This window comes from Eriocheir sinensis, unplaced genomic scaffold, assembly GCF_024679095.1.
Source record: "Eriocheir sinensis breed Jianghai 21 unplaced genomic scaffold, ASM2467909v1 Scaffold25, whole genome shotgun sequence".
NCBI classification, from domain to species: Eukaryota; Metazoa; Arthropoda; class Malacostraca; order Decapoda; family Varunidae; genus Eriocheir; species Eriocheir sinensis.
Genome location: NW_026111554.1, coordinates 1148997 through 1160809, shown reverse-complemented (window position 1 = coordinate 1160809; position 11813 = coordinate 1148997).

Below are 11813 nucleotides of genomic sequence, written 5' to 3'. Positions count from 1 at the left end.
CAACGTTTTGGAGTCTTCTGATTAATGTAAAATCACTTAGGTTTAAGGACAGACCACCAAGTCTGGACCATGGGGTCTGTGTGGTCTGATTTTCTATGTAAATCTATGTAAATCTCTCTCTCTCTCTCTCTCTCTCTCTCTCTCTCTCTCTCTCTCTCTCTCTCTCTCTCTCTCTCTCTCTCTCTCTCTTGTCTCTCTTACAGGTTAAAGAAAGACCAAAGCACGCCTGAAAACATTAGACTTTACAATGATGCAAGGCGACGAGTAAAAGATTAGTGCATCAGGCAAAGCGTAGATATGAAGAAAATATTGCAGCCAACTGTAAAATAATCCGAAATCCTTCTTCAGTTACATAAACAACAGAAAGGCGATCAGAAGTGGAATTGGACCTTTAACAAACAGCGACGGTGCACTAGTGACTGACAGCCAACACGTTGCAAACCTATTAAATAATTACTTTTCCTCGGTGTTTAATAATAACAGTCCTCCCACCACCACCACCAACACCAGTACTAATGTAAATCCCGAGCATGCATTGTCTAACTTTGAAATAAAACCCGATGAAGTCCTTAAAGCCCTCAAATCACTTAAAACAAATAAAAGTCCTGGACCTGATAAAGTATATCCAACTCTGCTGAAAGAAACAAAGAGCGAAATACTCTCCTCCTCACAACCGTATTCAATATGTCCTTGCGACAAGGCATTGTCCCTTCAGATTGGAAAAAGGCTAACGTGACACCGATTTTTAAGAAAGGAGACAAAAAGTACCAGGTAATTACAGGCCCATTAGTCTAACTTCGGTTGTAGGTAAGCTACTTGAGGGCATAATTAGAGACAAAATTGTGAGTTACCTTGAAAGCCACTCATTAACTGGGGACTCACAACATGGCTTCCGAAACAAAAGATCCTGCCTATCAAATCTATTAACCTTTTATAACGACCTCTTCACTGTTTATGACGTAACCAAATCACTGGACGTAGTCTATCTTGATTTCAGAAAGCGTTTGATAAAGTCCGCATCATAAATTACTTTACAAATTAAAGCAAATAGGTATTGACGGTCAGGTAAACCAATGGATCGCGAATTGGTTGAGCAACAGACACCAAAGAGTAGTGATTGACGGATTTAACTCAGAGTGGGCGCCGGTCACTAGTGGCGTCCCTCAGGGCTCGGTTCTTGGCCCAGTGCTATTCATTATTTACATCCGAGACGTGGATGTTGGACTCAATAACCGCATTAGTAAATTTGCAGACGACACAAAGATTGGTAACTCGGTTCTCACTGACGAAGACAGGCAAAGCCTCCAAGAGGATTTGCACAAAATTTCAGCTTGGTCGGATAGATGGGAGATGCCCTTTAACGTAGACAAGTGCCAGGTCCTTCAAGTTGGAACGAGGAATAAGAAGTTTGATTACGAAATGCGCGGCGTTAATCTCAAAACCGATCAATGCGTCAAGGACTTGGGGTCAAAATCGCGTCAAACCTCAAATTCTCACAGCAATGCATCGATGCAGTAAATAAAGCGAACAGAATGTTGGGCTTCATTAAAAGAAACTTTTATTTAAGAATAAAGATGTAATACTCCCGCTCTACAACAGTTTAGTCAGACCCCACTTGGAATATGCGGTACAGTTTTGGTCTCCCCACCATGCAAAGGATATTGCTAAATTAGAAGGTGTTCAGCGTCGGGCAACGAAAATTATCCCTTCCTTGGGCAACAAATCCTACGAAGAAAGGCTTTCTACCCTTAACATGTTCTCTCTTGAGAAACGTCGCCTCCGAGGAAAACTGATCGAATGTTTTAAAATACTTAATGGTTTCACGAATGTAGACAGATCAACATTGTTTATGATCGATGACACTTTGCGCACGAGGAACAATGGCGTAAACTCAGATGTAGACAAGTAAATTCAGACTGCACCAAATTTTCTTCACCGACGTTGTAGTGCGAGAATGGAATAAGCTCCCATCATCAGTGGTCCAGTGTAACACGATTGACTCCTTCAAAAATAAGCTCGACCGTCACTTCCTTCAACTTAATATCAACTACTAGAGTAGAAATGCAACGTTTTGGAGTCTTCTGATTAATGTAAAATCACTTAGGTTTAAGGACAGACCACCAAGTCTGGACCATGGGGTCTGTGTGGTCTGATTTTCTATGTAAATCTATGTAAATCTCTCTCTCTCTCTCTCTCTCTCTCTCTCTCTCTCTCTCTCTCTCTCTCTCTCTCTCTCTCTCTCTCTCTCTCTCTCTCTATATATATATATATATACCAGGGTTGGCGGTTTAAACCAAATGGTTTACATTACAGACACATTACAGACACCTGTTATAGTTTGAGGGAGTTATCCCATATATATATATATATATATATATATATATATATATATATATATATATATATATATATATATATATATATATATATATATATATATATATATATATATATATATATATATATATATATATATATATATATATATATATATATATATATATATATATATATATATATATATATATATATATATATATATATATATATATATATATATATATATATATATATATATATATATATATATATATATATATATATATATATATATATATATATATATATATATATATATATATATATATATATATATATATATATATATATATATATATATATATATATAACTCGATTTACGTGAGTATTGTGTCCTTGAAGAGGTTGCGTTAATCAAAACAATGTAAATCAAACAAAAGGTAGGTTTCTATCGAAAAATAAATAATTACTTCATTCAGTGGAGAGAGAGAGAGAGAGAGAGAGAGAGAGAGAGAGAGAGAGAGAGAGAGAGAGAGAGAGAGAGAGAGAGAGAGAGAGAGAGAGAGAGAGAGAGACTATCCATATCACCGAGATATCCACTCAGGCACTCAGTCTCAGCCTCACTCGTGTGAGGAAGAAATGAGGGACTCCATGAGCGACTGGCTAGTATTGGTACCGGTACCGAGCAGTCTGGTGCCTGTACCTTATAGCTGGTACCGTTAGTACCGGTACCTGCCCAGTGCCCACCACTATTGTTGAGTAGCGTGGCAGCGTGGGTACTGTATTGTTGTTCAAGTGGCGCGTGGGAAGAACTGAGCTCAGCTGTGTGGCCGCGGCGCCGTGTGAGTCGAGTTGCGTGAAACATCTGGTGGCCACTCCATAAAATATCGCGTATAAGTGAAAAAACGTGTAAATTAAACATTTATTTGGATTTTGGACCCCGCGTTATTTCAAAAACGCGTAAACCAAACTCGCGTAAATCGAGTTACAGTATATATATATATATATATATATATATATATATATATATATATATATATATATATATATATATATATATATATATATATATATTTAATGTTTAATATTCACATAATATTTGCCAGCATTGCAATTAAAGGTTAGATCTGTTAGAGTTACATGCTAAAGGAAGAAAGCAAAATTTGAATTCACCATATCCATCTGGCGCCGCTTGGCGAGCATTTTTTATTTTATTTTTTATTTTTTTACAAATACAACTACGATAATGTTTGCAATATCTTTTATTTACTTTGTATGTTTATTATTTCTTTTATTATTATTATTATTATTATTAGACATGGGGTAATTGTAATCTGTAATTGTAATCAGTTACAATCGATTACAGTTTTCAAGTAATCGTAATTGTAATCGCTTACCCTCTTGTTTTTTTGCTAAGTAATCGTTATTGAATACATTAATAATGTAATCGTAATTGTGATTACTTTTGCGATTACATTAGCAAAGTTTTAGTTAATAGTTTCTTGCACAGCAAGTATGTATTATAAATATCTGTAGTAATTCAACCAATTTAATATTTAGTATGGTACATGTGTATGAAATTTGCAAGTTCACCTTTCAGTCCATCCTGTAATCACGATTGTAATCACGATTAATACATCATGTAATCGTAATCCTAATTGATTTAATTGTAATCGTAATCGTGAAAATATGAAGTAATCGTAATTTTAATCGATTACATAACATAAGTAATCGCAACATGTCTTGTTATTATTATTATTATTAGTAGTAAAAGTTTTAGTAGTAGTAGTAGTATTGTTATTAGTATCATTATAATAAGTAGGCTAGTAGTAGGGTTCACAGGAATGATACCCCCCCAGATCTCGTGAATCTTTGAAAGGGCGCAATTTAGGTCCTTCTATTGAAAGAAGTTGAATAATGCAGAGTGGAGTCGGCAGCGTATGAGTGGACAGGACAGTTTGTTATGGAAAGCAGATCATTGATGAATAACAGGAAGAGAGTGGGTGATAGGACAGAGCCCTGTGGAACACCACTGTTGATAGGTTTAGGGGAGGAACAGTGACCGTATACCACCACAGAGATAGAACGTCCGCAAAAGGAAACTGGAGATAAAGGAACAGAAAGAGGGATAGAATCCGAAAGAGGGCAGTTTAGAAAGCAAAGACTGGTACCAGACTCTATCGAAGGCTTTCGATATGTCTGATGCAACTGAAAAAGTTTCACCGAAACGGCTAAGAGAGGATGACCAAGAGTCACTTAAGAGTGCAAGAAGATTGTCAGTAGAATGCCCCTTGCGGAACCCATACTGGCGATCAGATAGAAGGTTAGAAGTGGAAAGGTGCTTTTGAATCTTCCGGTTAAGGATTGATTCAAAAGCTTTAGATAGACAGGAAAGTAAAGCTATGAGGCGGTAGTTTGAGGGATTGGAACGGTCACCCTTCTTAGGCACAGGCTGTACAAAGGCATACTTCCAGCAGGAAGGAAAGTTGATACGCAGAGACGAAAGAGTTTGACCAGGCAGGGTGTCAGCACGGAAGCACAGTTTTTAAGGACAATCATCTCCATCAGGTTCATAAACCTTTTGAGAGTTGAGGCCAGAGAGGGCATTTAAAACATCATTATGAAGAATCTTAATAGCAGGCATAAAGGAGACAGAGGGGGTATGAGTAGGAGGAATATGCCCAGAATCGTCCAGGGTGGAGTTCTTACAGAAAGTTTGAGTGAAGAGTTCAGCCTTAGAGATAGATGAGACGGCAGTGCACTCGTCAGGGTGAAGGAGAGGAGGGAAAGAGGAAGAAGTGAAATTGGTGGAGATATTTTTGGCTAGGTGCCAGAAGTCACGGGAGGAATTAGAAAAAAGCAAGGTGTTGACATTTTCTGTTGATGAAAGATGTTTCGGTAAGTTGGAGAATAGATTTGGCACGATTCTGGGCTGAAATGTAAAGTTCATGGTTAGTAGGAGTGTGAAGGCTCTGGTACCTTTTGTGAGCTGCCTCTCTATCTTTAATTGCACGAGAACAAGCATGATTAAACCAAGGCTTTTTAGCATGAGGAGTAGAGAAAGAATGTGGGTGCAGTATTTAAAAATGCTGGCTTACACTTGGGATTTAAATGATTTTAAAGACCACGGATTAGACTGAAATGTTGGTAGATATATGTAAGGAGGCTGTTAGATAATTAAGTAAGTTTTATATGTGTACAGTAAATAAGGTATGTTGAGGGAGAGAAAGTACTGCTGGCAATTAATGGTACCAACATGCTTCTTGGATTACAGGGATTAATTTATAAAAACTACAAAATTATCTCAACAAATTATCAATAGGTTTGGAAATATACCATATAGAGACACATGAGACAAATGTAATGGTATCCTCTTAACTTAAAAAAAAAAACGGTCATGCTAAATTTTATAGCAAAAATAAAGAAGCATGAAATAATTGAAAATAAACAAAACATTTTGAGTAAACTAAAAGACATGATGATGCTCGATAACATAGGATTAAAGACTTATCCTCACAGCTTGAGTTGAAGCACAGCACTCTCAGATCTATAAAGTTCATCCTCACAACAAGGGCAGATTAAAAAAAAAAAAAAAAAAACTTGAAGTTATTGATGGCAAACAAACAAATACAAACAAATCCTTTTCCTTGATATTTAGAAAAATAAAAAACATAACAGGCCACAATCATCACAAAAGTATTCATCTTTATAATCAAATACCAGAGGTAGGCAACGGGGACATGTCCAGTGGGGACATCCTTGGGTCTCACATCCAACCCATTTTGACTGTAAAACTTCCCTTTCATCATCCCAGTCCATGCCACATCCATTGCAGGTCTGGTCCTCCATTAGACCTACATTTTCTTCACCTGTTTCAGAAATCCTGGTTTGCTTCTTGTCTTTGGTGGATTTCGAATTTGTAGCTGACCCTTTACCTTTACCCTTGCCCTTTCCCTTAGGAGCATCAGTCTTTTGATGCTTCGTTGCTTTAGCATTAATTTCCGTTTGCTGCCTCTCAATATCCTGCTGTACATTCTCAGCAGTCATGACTCGAGCTTTAGACTGTATTCTCAGTGGTCGTTTACGACCCCGAGGTATTTCTTCTGCAGGAGGGAAGGGGATCTGGGAAGTTTCAGTAGATAGAATACCACAGGCAAATAGTGTGTTGGTGTTGGGATTTTGAGGACTTATGACCTGGGTAGGACTGTGTGTACTATTGGATTTTAATTCCTCATTTATAGTGATATGTACTGAGCTGGTAGAGGCATACTGCCTACAGAATCTGCTCGGCACAGAGCAATAGAGTCTGCTGATGAGCCAGGCTCTTCCTGAGGGATGTCATGAAGTGTCTGAATATCATCTGTTATGTTTTCCTCAGTTTGTGTGGCAGCATCTATTGCAGAGCTAGTTGGTGTCTCAGCAAGGTCAATGTTAGTGTCTGGAAGGAGCTTATTTCTTAGGAGTAGACTTTTATCTATTGCATTGGGGTTGAAAGGATATATACCACATTCACGAAAGCCAGCTTTGATGTTGGACATTGAATTTTTCACCCCTCAAATCCTTCCTTCACAATCCAAGGTTCAATCTGTCTTTCCCCTCTAGGGGAGTTATCTCTCTTACCTGACTGTAGTAACCCCTGGCACTTAACATTACTCTGGACGGAGCTCATTATCCCTAACCAGTGACCACAATCTGGTCACTACTCCACAATGTCCCTTTGAGACATAACTCCACAATGTCCCTTTTGAGACATAACACCAAGATTAGTGATAGGCAGTTCCACCCCAGCCAACCTCCTGATCCGCCGGCAGTGTAGGGACTTAACCTCAAGTCCCCTGGTACTCTCGATGGCAAGATTCGGCACCTCAGTCACCCATTCCTTTCACTCTAGTCTACTATCACTCCCTCATTCATTCTAACCTTTCATTTCGTCAGGTCTCCTAAGGTGGGGATACGAGAGCTTGCCACATCCTGAAGTCGGCCCACAGCGGCGCAACCCGTGTTGACTATTAGTTGCAGCCAATTTCTGCGAAATAAAGTGGCTACCATATCACAAAACCTTCCAACTACTACTCGCGTCTCCGCCAGGTGTGTTAATGCACCATAGGGTTACCAGTAGCCTTACAAACACTCTAAACACTTCATGTCTCACTGGATCGTCACTCCTAACTCGTCTGGAGAAGTCATGGCCACCGTAAAAGATGACCCTGGCACAGCACAGCCAGGAGAGACTTGTGTGCGAGGCATCCTCTCCTAGACTGCGTTTCCAGCGGGGCGATAGGTGGTAGGGGAATATAATGCTTTGAGGTGTTGCTGGCAGAAATCTGGGAAGGCGTTCTATACGGACTCGCCCCCGTTGTCCAGGTCGATACCTTCTTGGTCGTCCCGTAGTCAGCCACATACTGTCCTCGAGCCTCCACCACTTGTGTGTGTTTAGATTTAAGGGGGTGGAATGTTACGAATCTACTATAATGACTGATGAGGGTGAACACATATCGGGTTTTCTGACCTCCCGCAAACAAGTTGGTCAGATAGACACCTTTTTACAACGGTTTCCCTACTGATGGTAATTCCTGCCAGGGATGCTATAGTCCTTGAATCGTTCTCTAGTTGGATCTGTTCTACATAGTGACAGACGACTACTTTCAAGTTGCACCGATATGGAATATTTACTTGTGATTAACAGACTTAAGTTAAACGTTTATCAAAATGGAGAGAGGATTTTCCAAGAAATATTACAGTAGGTCAAATTTAAATAACTCATTTAGCAAACAAAAATTATCACTTCCGAACCCATGGTTAGAAACTGCTTCAACCGACAGTTGCAATATGATGGATCCTTTTAAAGTAAGACCACCTATCCTACTTCTAACTTAAATTCTACCTATTTAGACTCTGCCAGATTCTTAAAACCGTATTTAACTTGCAGTGATAGGAGGCCTATTCACGAGTTTTCGCCCGACCGGTAAATTTAGTAAAACAAAGTATGATTAATTAAGTCTAGTAAATAAATTTTAATCTAAGAATAATAATGATTAATATTTTTAAACTTCAGTAATAAAACTCTGCATTTGCATACTCGCTCTTCACTCGGGAATGTATACTCGCACTTCACTCGGGAAACCTTAACATTCCTCACTTAAAAGGTGAGCTGTTATTGAATTTGGCTATGGCCTATTAAAGCTATTTCCACATATTCTGTGATTAGTAAGCACTTAGGCAATTAATGATGAGTATCCCACCGCTTATGCCACTAGTGTGTTTCCTTCAACTCTCTTTTTAATATTTTACTAGAAGTGTGCTTCCTAGTTGTTAGGGTGACGCAGCACAAATGTTAAATTATGAGGTTTATTCACATTATGTTGATATATAATGGTAGTGAGCTTATTGAAATTAAGTAACAATATTATATACAATTCATCACGGTTGGTAATGGTAGCGAGCACACTGATATTAATTAACAATGCCACTGACAACTCATTATTCTGTTGGTAATGGTAGCGAGCTTTTACCGAGTTAGCCTACTTTACAATACTGATTACAACTCATCATTCCAATCACCAGAAGGGCCCACCCAATCACAGTTAATTTCATCAAATATATGGAGATATACTCAGTGAATCTCTTCCCCCTTCACGCGAGGAAACGAGGCTTCGTGGACCAAACGGTATTCTCAGTGACGAGGAGTGTCTTTGATGCAGCGCGCGAAGCGGCGAGCGGGAAAAAAATGAACTAATTTCCTCTCTTGACGAAGAGGAGGTGAAGGCCCGCTCTTCGCTAATATCTTCGCACATTTAATGCTTTATTACAACATTTTTCCATGTTGCTGTATTATTAATTGGGTATAAGAACAATTTAAGTTTTCTAGGCCTTATATAAAAAATAATACAATGCGAGAAACAATATTTTTCTGTTTATTCAAGACTTCACGGTTCCTATGATAATTTAAGCCAACACTGGAACACACCTCTCAACCAGCACGCCCCGCCCTTTAGTCTCAACTATTCACAACAGTTATCTTTTTTGAGCGTTTGAAGGGCGGGCACTTCGAACCATAAGCATGAATTAAGATTGCTGGGATGAATTTTAAAGTGACGGACTAACAGGCTTTCTCCGGGCGCTTGTTTCACAAGTCTGTATGAATATGTGGTGGTATTCGGTACTCCGTGCTGGGCTTACCACAGCCAGTCTCCAAACTCGTGACGTCACCTGTGGGTGGAGCTTAGCAAAGCTCAGCAATATAGATGATACCATTTTCCACCCACTGATAGGAGCTCTAAAGCTAGTTAAAATATATTTACAAGTGAGAAATAACGAAGGGAGAAAGAGATGTCTCATGGAACAGGAGGAAAATAAAGAAAATAAAAGCAGTTTATTCTAACGGTCTCCTAAGCTCCGCCCACAGGTAACGGGATGATATGAAAGCGAAGCAAACATAGCCACGGGTACCAACCAATTAAATGCATCAATGGAAATTTCTGCTATATATAATGTATGTCACTGTATCAAGCACTGTTTACATAAATATTAGTCACACTATATAATCCAATATAGAAATGTACCTCAATTGCATTAAGGTTTCGGTTTTCAACGTTTGTTTGATTTGCAGTAGTGCCAACACTACACGGAAAGATTGTTTCGAAGGTTAGGGACTGGGCATACCCTTCAACGGAAACACACTCTCTAAGCGACGCTTCGACGAAGAGGGAAGAGCTTCACTGAGAATATGGCGGTCAGAGATCGAGCTGCGGCTGGTCGCTATTGATGTACAAAGACTACCTCTTGATAAATTATCCAGTTCTGGGCCTGGATGATTTGCCTGATTCTGTCACTGAATTCAGAGTGTGGAGACGGCATTGGTCTTCTGTACCTAAAAGCTCCGTGCTAAATACTGGACTTAATACATTTGAGCAGTGCTCTAAATCCTGTTACAAAGAAATGATTACTTATTTATGCCACTTTGCCCATTTCATCTGCTATAGCAGAACAAAGTTTTTCTACACTTAAACATATAAAATCATTCAGACGGTTAACTATGGGTGAGGAGAGATTGGATGGGCTTGCGAAATCCTGCATTCACTGTGAAGTGATCAACCGTGATCTGACTGAAAATTTTGTAACGGCTGTGAGCGGCTTCTGGGGCTTCCTAAATGGACTAGCTCATCCCTGGCCTTCACCGGGCACGGGATGAGCTGCTGGCTGTGCTGCGTCGCCACGCCGCGTACCGTGTGAGGAGTAGAGTGGAACAATCTGGGAACTCCATCATCACCTCCGTCAGACAGAGCTCGGCCTATGTATGTGGATCCATGCAGCGGGAGTGGCTGGGCCTTCTGTACGTGTAGATTGTGCGTACGTGTGCCGTGCACACGCATATATAGCTGTCAATTATTAAAGCGTGTATGAATCTCGGTTGATCTCGTTCGATTATTTGTCCTGTTTTTTTTGTTATTTGTTATATATATGCCGCTTGGCGAAATAGAGCTATTATTATTATTATTATTATTATTATTATTATTATTATATTTTCAAAATAAGAAAAAAATAAGAGGAAACTTTATTCTGTAATTTTACACACACACACACCGCTCCGGTAGCTACACCGCTCCGGTAACTCAAGGCTTCTTCCCGGTGAGGCCCGATGGTCGGCCCAAGGCTTCTTCCCGGTGGGGCCTGATAGTCGGCCCAGCCCGTTCTGGCGCAGGCGAGTGTTTATAGTGGCGCCATCTTGTGCTGGCTCATGCTGCCCCCCCGGAACTCATCTTTGAGCCTCTCTTTGGAGAGGTTATCTAGAGCCCGGGTTGATGGGTGGTCTTCAGGCCAGCATGTGGGTAGTCTTAGGCCACTCGGCGGTGACTGAAAAACCTCAGCTGTGCGGCGGCCAGGATTCGAACCCGCGTCCCTCCTGGACCTCCTGAGCGCGGGGCCGTCACGCTAACTATTCAGCCACCACCTGCGGAATACTAGCAACAGAGACGTATGCACCCAACCGTGTTTCACGCTGCTGAGGTCGAGAGGCTTGATTCTCGTCCCAAGGTACGGTGAGACCCTGAGGAGCTGGAGTTGATGGCCAGCTTTGAGAAGTCCCACCCAGGTCATCCTGCCATGAATCAAGCTATCCTGAGGGAGGTGCTGCTCCACCGTACCCTGGACGCCATCAAGGGCTAGAGGCACCCCGACTACCAAGCTATGGTCGAGGCTGTTGTGGAGCAGTCCGAGTCGGCGCCAAGAGTGCCTCCTCTCCCGCACCCCCTGGATGTGTGCCGGCGTCCTGGAGACCGGCCCAACCTTGACCTCGGCCCAGGGAGCACTCCACCACCATCAACGGAGGACCCTGGCGCCGGATGCTCAACCGGTCGTATCTCAACATTTGGTCCTAAATCCGCCATTGTGGTTGCAAGTTCTGCCCTGTGCGATGTTCAAAAAACGTCCTAGGCGCCATCTTGTGACGTCAGGTCGCCCCTCAGCCTGACTGCTCGGAAGCGGGGCTAGATCCG